Below are 11,927 nucleotides of genomic sequence, written 5' to 3'. Positions count from 1 at the left end.
CTAACGGGACAGAAACTTGGGGTCTCACCAAACGACTTGAAAGGAAACCTAAATCGACCCAACGGGCATTGAACAGAGAATGCTAGGGGTCACGCTGATAGGAAAACAGCCACATGGATTAGGGGGCAGTAACTGAGCCGGAGGAAGTATATGGACATATATGAAGTATATGACATATGACACATATGGAAGTATATGAACTGAAGTATATGGACATGGGCGGGAGACTTAATGCGTATGACAGACAACAGGTGGACCATCGTTTAACAGAGTGGCTGCCACTAGACCGCAAACGCAGTAGGGGTAGGCCAAGAACTCTCTAGGGATGAGCTATGTAAATTTCGGGGAAAGCATGGGCTCAGCTAGCACTCGATAGGCGTGGCTGGAGATCTTTGGGAGAGGGTTTCTTCCTGCAGTGGACACAACCAGGCTTATGTTGACAATATATATATATATAGTATAAGTAAAGAGTCGGATAAACAGCAAGAACAATAACAAAGGTTTACTCACGTAGCGGAAATGGGACTTGCGTTCGTCAGAGTACACTTACATGATTTTGCTGCCACAAACATATGGAACACATTTCTTATATAGCTTTGCGGAAAACTAAGGCGGGGAAGATGTTTCGGAAACGAAGAGTATGCATAGTCATTTAATTACAATCCACATATCATGGCGCGGTGACTAGTGGTAACAGCGCTGCCCGAAAACCAGAAAAAACCCAGTTTCCAAGTGCTCCCGGCATTCAACACTCTGCACAACAAATGTCTGTGGTGGTGAAACAAGCTATGCTGCAAAATTCAGAGAAAGATATCTTAAACTCAATACGGTACAATAGGTATGCTCAGAATGTTGTTCCTGACTATGAAGCGTGCGGACCAGCGTAACAGAAAGGCTTCTTCGCCTAGAACTGCCAACTCATTTTCTAAGTGGCTCACAAGGATCGACCGCACATGCTACAGCAGTGGAAACATAGTCCGTTGTGGTCGGGCGTGGAGACGCGGCACCACGATTTCGCCACAATACAAAAGCACCGGCACACACCAGGAAGTTCACCAACACGCCATTTGAACGTGTGCTCATTCGAAGTGTGAGATCAAACAACCTGCTTAACACGTTCCAGAACGTTGCCGTTATAACGACACTGGAACAAGGCATGTTCTAATGTTTCAGTGTGCCCGCAGTGCGGGCACCGTGAGGAACGCACAACGCCGAATTTCGCCAGACGGTCACACGTCGGGGGAACTTCCTAGCCACGCAACCATCCGAAATCAAGCTCCGCCGAAGTCAGCTGATGCCAACAGTTGCCACGTGATCTTGCTATCTGATTATTGTCCAACTGGTTTATGCCAATTTTTCGCACAGTTCGCTTACCGTACTTTTCCTAAAATTTAGGCTTGTCAAGGTAGACTGGACGTTTCTGAGTGTTTTAACAGCACGTCTGTCTGACTGGATTCAGCCATCCGGCGAAAGTGAAAAAAAAAAAAACTGCGCAATAGTCATATCCTCGCAGCGAAAACTAAACGTCTAAGTCCGGTATCATTGTTCATACTTGTCAACATTGTTGAACAAGAACAAGACATTACGCAAATATAAGGCAGAAAATCAATACATAAGTGATATTTGCAGTGTTCCTTTATTTTAAAAAATATGAATGCTTGGTTTTTACATAGCAAATTAAACTACATCAACGGCAGAAAACAGTCGCCTGATGTTGCCTGCGTACTTCCTGGTGAGATTTAAGAAATCAAACGGCAATAGCAACGATGGGATCCACGTTCCGCTTGGAACGTTCGTGCAGTAGGCCATCGTGGTTTTATAAATGTCATAGTGGGGTGCCTAAATTCTCACGCGTCTCCGCCGTGCGGCAGCGCTAGCTGGCATCGAAACACCCGACTTGGAGCAGTAGAACGCGGTAAATTTAAATTGATTTGAGCAAACTTCTACCTTGTTATCTTTGGAAGAACGAGACGGGAAAGGAACAGCATGAGAGGTTACTTGGCAGGGGCACCCGTCAACTATCGTCTTTCGGCGACATTTGCAACAAAAGGAGCAGATACGCGGCCATTTTTTTAGCTGCGGTCACCAAACTTTAGAGTACAAGCAGTGCCAATCCTGAACAAAACTCGCCGCGGTGTCGTAGTAGCAAAGGCGTTGTGCTACTGAACCCAAGGGCAAGGTTTCAATCCCGGCCGTGGAGGCCGCTTTTCATTTAAAGGCAGAAAGCAAGAACACCCCCGTGTCGAAATTTCGCCGCACGTTAAAAATCCTTCGGTGGTCAGAATTATTCCGGAGCCCTACACTACGGCGCGACTCATCAGGTCTTCGACGCGTTAAACTCCACAAACCTGAACCGGTTCTGAACAAACCTCTTGTACTGCATGGTAGCACAACAGGCGGCCGAAACCGACCAGTTTTGAAGCAGCAGAACAGTACACTTCATCACTACTGATTTTTCTCTACAGTCATGGTAAAGAAATCAAAGCCCCCTTTTTAAGAGAAAGAACATTAAAACGCGAAGATTTCTACGATGAAACCTCACTTAATGTCGAAGTGCGAAATCTAAACGGCTTCCGCCTTGCCGGAGTGGCGCAATTGGATATATCCGTCAGCTTTACAACGTTATGGACAGGTTCGATTCCGGCAGCACGAGGGTGTTCTTTTCTTAGGGCACATGAAGGCTTTGTTGAAGTCTCTTTTCAAATCACAATCAAATCAAAAGTTTATTTATTTCAACACAAGGTTTGGGTTACATAAGGCGAAAAGCAGTTGCGTACTGCTTGAGGGTGCCTGACGACCCTTGGACGACAGCGTGTTCACAATAAAAAGTGCTTCATAAAATGGCCTATTTATTTACAACGTAAAGTACTTGCGATAAAAAGTAGCATGAAATCGTACGCTCATAAAAAACCTACACTGCGCCAGGAAGAAACATGTGTACAAATGATTTGTTGAGAACGAGTTGTCTAAAAGTATTCCACCAGTCCTTTCCGGGTAACGCTTCCAATATCAACGCCTTTTTTCACGCGTTTTTTAGCAGAACAGGTAATGTGTATGCGAGTGACTGCAGTACATAGTGCGTCGGCGTGGTACAAGCCAGTTATCATTGCATCTAGTGCGTACATCCGTAACATGTTTGGATAATCCAGATACAGAGTGCGAAAAGGATTTGAAGCTCTGGCTTGAGAACAAAAAAGAATAAAGCAGACGAAACTAGTATGTTCGCGGAAGGGGTAATATCTTATAAAAACAGTGTCGTGTGCGCAGACGGGACATTGGCAATACTAGGCAGTGCTTTCTTCTGCAAAAGCTGATTTGCGTTTATATTTTTAGCTCTAGTCGTGCACTAAACAAGTGTGCAGTAATTGACATGCGAAGCGAACAGGGCATGATAAATTATCAGCTTGGCTTCTGTTAAGAAAAAATGACATCTGGCTAGCGCTCGCGAGGCAGATGGTAAAGATTTCGCTACATACTGCACATGACATGTCCAGGTCATATCATCACAAAAAGTTACACCAAGAATCTTGTGTCTGCTAACAAATTAATTTCGATAGGGGCAGACGCAAGTGTCAGCTGCTTATTTAACATTGTCTGTTTGTTCCTGGCCCTGAACATTATAGCTTTTGTTTTCTGCGTATTTATTTTTTAAGCCATTTGAGTTAGACCACCTGGATAGTTTTGACACATTTTTCTCCCCTGCTTGCTACATCAGTTGCATCTGGCCCTGAAATAAAGCGGCTGGTGTCGTCTGTATAAAGTACAAAGTCAACACTTGAATCAAGTTTACCCATGTCGTTGACGTAAACATTAAAATGGTACGGACTTAAAACACTGCCCTGTGGTACACCGGAACATATTTTGCTCTGCAATGAAACAGTTTTCAATTGCACCACACTAAATCCTATTACAAAGGTATGATTGAAACAGAGCATGTGCAACTCCGCGAACACCATACGCATCCAACTTACGGAGCAATATATTATGATTTAGGTAGTCAAAATCTTTACTGTAGTCTATGAATATACCAAGCGTGATCTCGTTGCGTTCAATATTTGTTATGATCAATTCTTTCATTGTTAAAAGTGCCGTATGAGTGTACTTTCCCTGACGGAATCCGTGTTGGCTTTCTGCGAGTATAAAGTGTTTGCTAAAAAATTATTGATACGCAATAAAATGGCATTCTCTAACCCCTTGGAAAACACTGAAAGTATGAAAATTGGCCGATGGTTATTTATATCGTTTTTGTCCCCTCCCTTAAAAAATTACAGAAACCTTCGCTATTTACATAGCATTTGGAAAACACCCCGACTCCAGAACAGGGTAAACATATGTGCCAGTCAAGGAGCAGTGAGATCAACGACATATGAACGGGCTTTATTTTGATACTACCAATGTCCTTGGAAGAACTGTTTTTCAGGCTATTGAATGTCCGGTATATTTCTGCTTCTGTAGGTCGAAGAAAAATAGACTTATCGCATCTATAGCTAAGCGGAGCCTCGCAAGCTTTATCTAGAGGTTTCACCATGCTACCGAAATGCGTGTTAAAACTTTCGGCTAACGCAAGACCAGAAATGTTTTTGTTGCCTATGCGAAGTTCCCAACCGCCAGAGTGCGCTTCTTTCTTTAAAGTTTGGTTAATTATGTTTCAGGCTTCATCAGGGCGCTCTCTGAATGTGTGGGAGAAAATGTATTCGAAATACGTTGCTTTTGTTTTTTTTTAACTCAGTGTTCAGGTTATTTCTCAATTTCTTAAAAGTTGCTAGCACAGTTGGATCTTTTACGGGGGCATTTTTTAAACACCTTGCTTTTTATTGAATGATTTTTATATGCTCTTGTGTCACCCACGGCTTTCGAATATTTTTACTGATTTTTTTTTTGAAGTTGAAGTTTAGTCATCAAAAGTAAACGGTTACAAAGGAAGTTTACAGAGAAAAGGTTACAAAGGAAAGGACAAAGGAATCTCGTTTATAAGGAAATGAGGCATTTTAGTGATAAAGAAAGATCATGAGAAATCCATTATAAGCACCAGTGAGATTATTCTTGGCATAGACTGAGGACCAATCTTGGTTCAAGATGCGTGAACGAAATGAATCCATGTCTGCACGTGTAATTTGCCCATAGATTGAGCTGGTTTGTTGGTTTCCTTTGTGTGACGTGGATGCCACGTAAATGACAAACACTGGGCAATGATCACTGATGTCGTACGATATTGTTCCAGCTGTTTTCACGGTGCCCCTGCTAACTATAAATAAATTCTCTAGGTTGCGACAAAATTTAACAGACTGCGAAATGTCTCAGTGGTTTTTGTTTTCATGGACGATAGTCACGTGCTGAAAAGTGAACTGTAGTCACCTGATTCCGCGCCCCGTTGTATGTGAGACGTTTATTGGTTTTACTGCTTGTACATAGTTCATTGGTCGCTTTCATTGTTATTTCCCATACCTCCATATTCATCCCTTTCTCTTCCTGTCCCCAGTACCTTTCCCTCGGAGGGAAGTAGCAGGCCCAAGATCAATTTCTGAGGCCGGCTCTTCTCCTTTTCAATAAACATTTACTCTCTCTCTCTCTCTCTCTCTCTCTCTTAAAATGGAGTGGATATCGCACGTTACGCGAGTGGGTGTGTCGATGACGTACAAGCCGGGGGCATCGATTACACCACCCACTTGGAGAGAATGACCAGTAGGTTGGGCTATATTAATGCTCAAGTCACCCCCAAGTAAAATGCGATAGCCGTGAAGTGAAGCCTGGTCCAAGGGTTTTTCTACGAATTCAAGGCATGCGCTAATGTTGCCAGATGGTGGACGATAGATAACAGAAAACATTACTGTCGCTAAGGACAGATAGACATTCGTAATCTGCAGTTATCTTCGTTAACTCGGGTAGCAGTTCAGAGGACATGCGTCGTGTAACATACATTGCGACCCCCCTCCGCGTATGCCAGTGCGATTTAAAAAGTGATTATAATCATTGAAGGACAGCATGTCGCTGTCACTGTGGTGCCGAGTTTCGGAGAACATTGTTACAATGGAATTAAAGTTGAATTAAAAAAATATTTTGATTTGGTCTTGCGTAGGAGAGAGAGAGCGGGCATTTATGTGAATGGCAGATAAAGTGTTTTTGTTGGGTTCGGGCATTTTGTAAGTAGGCTTTCCTGCAGTACGCTCTTAGCGTAGCGATTTAGATTTTGGACTTTAAAGACCGAGAAAAATGCGCATTTCAACCACCTTTCGCTTCACCTACGATCATCATCATCGTCAGAGGAAGTTGGCTTTCCAGAAGTGCGTTTTGGGACAACGTCGCCATCAGTGTGGCATAGCAAGCTTCGCTTTAAAAGCGAACTCTGTACAAAACGTAAATATAGAGGCGCTGTAATTACGGCGCTCACATTGCCCCTGCATTTCGTCTTTGTCGCAAGCATAGCGAGCAGTGAATTAACAAAATTGCTAAGACAGGTGCCAGCACTTGGTTCCGTTAAGTTGCCATGAAACGTCGCTACTGTATTATAAAAGAACACCGTTACAGCCCCGACGAAAATTCATGGGAACGTATCAGCTTGATTTACCTTCATACAAAACCATCAAAATTCCCGCGATCAGCTTGCTGCTGACTCCAGATTACGCAAGAAAACGGTGCTAATCGACCCCTGACCCAGTGATGCCACAGCGGAGCTCCTAGGGCATTGTCTCTAACTCCGCCACGAGAACGAACGAGACGCAGGCACGCACACCACCAAGGTACAAAAATTACAGGTACAATCGATTTAAGGTAAAAACATTTTGCGATGTTTCGCGGCACGCACTGTGAGGTACAGAAAATAGCAGCACCGGCGGAAGCATAAGCCGTCGTCGGTCATGAAAGCCTGCTTGAGAGGTGAAGGCGGCGACGGGTGCGAACGGGAGGCTCCTGGCACGGCAAGTGATGCGAACGTGCATTTGAGGGAGCTGGTCAAGTGGTAAAGGGCGTGGCCGCAAAGTTCTACAGAAACATCAAGGTAGGACCAACAGATGGTCCTACTAGGCTTTTGGTTTGAAATCTTCAGAAATACTGAAGAATATTTCTGGAGGCAGCTCCGCTCTACCTAGCATATGTATTTGTACAAATGTAGCGGGGGCATACTATGCCCCCGCTGTCTACTTCAGCGGGGGCATAGTATGCCCCCGTCTGAAGTCTGTCTACTTCAATAAAGCTTGGTGTTTGGCTAGTTGATATCTAGACATAATGGAACAAATAGCTCTGAACTTAACACGACAACCACAGCATAAATATAAAAAAAGGGCACACGAAACGTAAGATGCGCTACTAGCAACGGAACAAAAAGGGCACACGAAACGGAAGATGCGCTACTAGCAACTGTGAAAAGTTTGATAAACAAGACAACATATAAATTCCCCTGCCACATCGTGTCACTCAATTCCCAGTGCACGTGCGAGTCATATCACTTCATACAACACTTCTTTAGATTCTGAGTCTCTCTTTCCAGCAACGAGACTGACGGAGCACTGACGCACTCGCCTTCGAGGCCAGAAGCCATCAAAAATGCTTCGCATATTTCCCTTGTAACCGTGTCCCGTGATTTAAAGAGCACCTTCGTGTTTGGGAAATCTGGAGTGCATTTGCACTTGGCGCAGTGCTGTGCCAGTTTGCCAGAAATCGCCGTCTGCTGACACAGCGCACGGAGTTCCTTCAGCCTTTCATTCAGACAACGTCCTTATTGCCTTATCTATGCCTTTTTGCAAGTGCCTCTTTTTGCAAGTACCTCTTATGCCTCTTTTCTACCTTGTATACAATGCTAACAGAGCACTTCACAAACTTACGCATGTGCACAACACCACAACCAATATCTCTACTAGTGCCCGTTTTCTTGGTCTCCAGCGCTTTATCAACCCGATTGCACATGCTTCCAATCTTATCTGGCGCATAACAAACTACCTGTACCTAATGTCTGCCCCCTATTTTTTCAAGCGATGGGACAAACCATGAATATACGGTATCACCACCGCACGTCCATCTGGTTTCTCACACGTCGATTCTTTTCTACAAACAGCGGACATAACCGTTCTTGCAACAGAACCGATCAAAGATACCGGATAGCCACTTTTTCTGAGCCTGGCGGTTTTGAATATAAAGGCTTTCGCCCATGGCATGATAACACGATTTGTTTATCGCTTGCGTTAGGCAACCTCTGGCTATGCCTCGCTTTACTAATTTACTATGCGCAGAATCAAAAGGAAGCAGCTATTTTTCTCCCCTGGTATGGTAACACCAGCAAGTGTGCCCCTGTTCGAACTTAAGCCTTAAGTCTAAGTATTGAAGGCAGTTATCTGAGGGCAATTCAAACGTGAAATCCAACCCCTCGATCATGCGCTGCTTTAAACTCATTCCATACATTCTGGACAATGCCATCAGTATCACCCCCAGAAACCATGCACACAAGGAAATCGTCCACGTACCTGAAGCATCTAACCACACCAACATTCTTAAAGGAGTACTGACACCAATTTTCGGCGTTAATAGTTCGCTTCCTTGACTCAACAGAATACCCTGGCTGAAATATGAGCGGCCTGCGATGCAAAGAACCTACTTTAATTGGATCTCATTTATCGCGCTGATGGAGCAGCGAGCGGAGCGGCGCTCAGCAAATGGACATGAGCGTGACATCGTCCCGTGAAAGCCAAAAGAAGTGGCGCAATGCAATGCCATGCCAGCAATGCAATGCTGGAATGGCATTGCTGCTTATGGCGAAATGAATGCTTTACAAAAGGGAGGATTGTTCCCCGACTGTATGAAGTGGTGCGGGAAAATTGGAGTATAATGTGTTACGCTCTTTCCTGGATAAAGTCATCAACTTAGCGTACTGATCCGCAATAACCCGTCACTGTGGCTCAGGGGCTAAGGCGTTGTGCTGGTGAGCTTATGGACGCGGTTTCCACTCCCGGTCGCGGCAGCCGCTTTTCTGATGGAGGTCAAAAGCGAAAATGCTTGTGTTCGAGATTTGGGCTTCACGTTGAAGATCCTCGGGTGGCCAAAATTAATCGCGACTCCTCAACTACGGCGATCCTCATCACCTGAGTGCGTTAGCGCGCCAAACACCTCAGAATCAACTGATGCGCTATACCTTCCAGTAACGTCAACGGTTAAAAGGTTGAACGTTAACATTGTTGCTGTGATAACGGAAGTGTGGAATGAGAACGATCATCGCAGTATCTCGAATGACAGCGCGTTACCAAGTCTAACCAGGGCCCAACACAGACAATAAATGTTTCATGAAACCAAAAAGATATTTTTTGGAAAACAATTTCGAAAATGAGCCCATGCACTACCGTCTATATCCTATAATCAAAATAAGACGGTCAGAACTCCTAGTCCGGCAATTTCTCCGCAAATTGAACGCGGGGCAATGAATATCAGGGTCCGCTCAACGTGTTAATGGCGTAGGGGAGTCTATTGCCGTCCGTACACATGTACGCAATCAAGTTTGAAAAACTTGTGGTATCAGCCTTGGTGATATCTCACAACATTCCACTGAACTGACAGGTGAGGACTAGTAGGTGGACATCGTTCACGCAATAGTGGAATTTAATCGACAAAGCATGGGGAGCCTAGTTTTCTTGTGATGTCAACTTTTAAGGCTATTTAAATACAGACCATACGCAATACCCGAATAGCAACCTACCCGCATAGCAACAGAGAGAGAGAGAGACAGAGTGAAAATATTTTTATTTATCGAGCAGAGGCTGATGTGTCAGCCTCGCCCCCTGGAAGGCATCCCTAGTCCGCGATGCCTTGACCTTGGCTGGCCGTCCGTGCTCGGGTCACCAGTTTGGGCTGGATATCCGGGTCTGGGCTGGCCAGGGAAGCGCTCCACTGCTCGAAGGTGGGGTTGGGAAGTGGGGGCAAGTCTGGAGTACGTTGGCACTCCCATATTGTACGGTAGAGGGTGCCAGGCTGGGGACAGTAAGCACAGAGGGAAGGTTGTTGGGTGGGGAAGATGAGGTGAAGGCGGGTGGGATGTGGGTGAGTATTCGTCTGGAGCCGCCGCCATGTTGTAGCTTCCTCTTTGGAAAGGCGCCAGTGTGGCAGTAGGAGGATGCGGTGAGTTAGCTTGTAATAGGCGAGAATCTCTGTGTAGCCACTCTGTGGGGGGGGGGGGGGGGGGGGGGTATGCGTAACTACGCAGGCTACGTGGCCGGCGAGCCCAGGGTAGGGGGTATATAGGGCGGTGTGGTCGTTCCCGTATCGCGCAGTAAGGGCTCGAGCACAAGAAGCCCGGCGGCCAATGTGGTTGTTGGCGTGCATATTTCGAGGGATTGGGGCCACCCGGATGCGATCCCGCAGGGCTACAGGGATGAGCTTGTTCCCTCGGGGGTATCAGGCGCTGTCCTGATGCTTTAAGGACTTGTCGACCTGTGGGAGTCAATTGCAGGCGCCGTAGCTAAGCTGAATGATAAGCTTCTCGCAGCTATTCCCACGGGTTGTGAACTCCAAAAGCAAGTAGTTTATGGGTCGCAGTGGCAGTGGAGAGGCAAAGAGCTGTTTTATACGCTTGGCTTATCATGATGTTGAGTCAAAAATCATGATGTTGACGCAAAAAATGAAAACACCCGTGTGACGGGATTCTGCGGCACGTTAGAGGTCCCCAGGGTGTCGAAACCAAACCGGAGCCTACACCTCGCCTCAGAGGTCAGCTGGCTTCGGCACCTAAATTACCGAAATTTGAATATTTCCGATGGAGACCGTGAGCTTTGGTAGGATGGCGTCACTTTCGGGAACGCCTGGCCGCCTTGCCTACCGGGCATGCTACCACCGACAGGGCGAATGCGTATCCGTCTTTTCGTATCCGCCGGGCTATCATTCTCCTGTATTCCACCCTTCCGTTGCCGCTGCGAAATATTCTAGGGGCCGTATTCTCGAATTCAAAACGTAAGCAATCAGTGACGTGTGCGCGTGTAGCTATGACTCCATGCAGTTTATTTTGGCGCTTAGCTCATAAATATCAAAACCAAGCTATCAAATATTGCGCGCAAATAATATAAAAATACCTGTCATGTCTTCTCAAAATTGGGCGGCAGCTGAGGTTGGCAAGAGAAACATATTTTCGAAGTTCAAAATTGCCGTCAACACCACAAAGGATCAAGTAACGTTGATCCAAAAGCTACAAAAGCAAGTGAAAGGCGTGTGTTAAGCTATAAATCATCACACAATATTTTTGCAGTAACTATTTATTTCTTTCAATCGCTTCTAGTAGCATAGTTGAGCCCTCTGCTTCAATGCAAGCTTTGAGGCGTTATCCCCTTCCCGCCCGTCATCGCCGGCACGCTATGATCTGCTGCTATGTGACAAGATTATGGGGTGATCACAGAAAAAGAAGGCAGCGACCACCGGTGTTATGACGCGGTAAGGACGGCAACACGCTACGCCTAATAAGAGCAGATCGTACTGATGTCGCCGATTCACTCAACCATCGAGGCCGAACTCGATCAACACAGTAATGAGTAAAATAGTCGATTTTCTTAGTTATTTTTCTCTTGAATTCTATCAGTAGCCCACTAACTTACTTGATGTACGGATAATGCCATGCGTTGGGTTCACTGTGACGGAGAAATGTGTACTGCCCTCTCATGTCGCCGTTACGCCAAACAAATAATGACCATTTTATTGGAAAACATAAAAACAAAATACGGTGCGTTATTTTTATTCTTCATTATCGGTGTCTCGGAAACAGTACTCAAAACTATCATTTCTTTCATTAGAAGACAGCTTTAAATCGCGCGTCATGTGAAACTGCGCCTGCTGCGAATTCCTGGAGATTTAACGGTGCCGAAGGTCGTTCAAATTTTTTGTCCTGCTTCATGGCGACTGCAGCCGCTGTTGCAAGCTGTTATTAACACCACGCAGGCTGAAGTTGCCAATGTGTGACATAAACG

This window comes from Haemaphysalis longicornis, unplaced genomic scaffold (genome assembly GCF_048455015.1).
Source record: "Haemaphysalis longicornis isolate Haplotype H1 unplaced genomic scaffold, Haemaphysalis longicornis Haplotype H1 scaffold_10, whole genome shotgun sequence".
NCBI classification, from domain to species: domain Eukaryota; kingdom Metazoa; phylum Arthropoda; class Arachnida; order Ixodida; family Ixodidae; genus Haemaphysalis; species Haemaphysalis longicornis.
Note: the sequence above shows the minus strand (reverse complement) of the source record.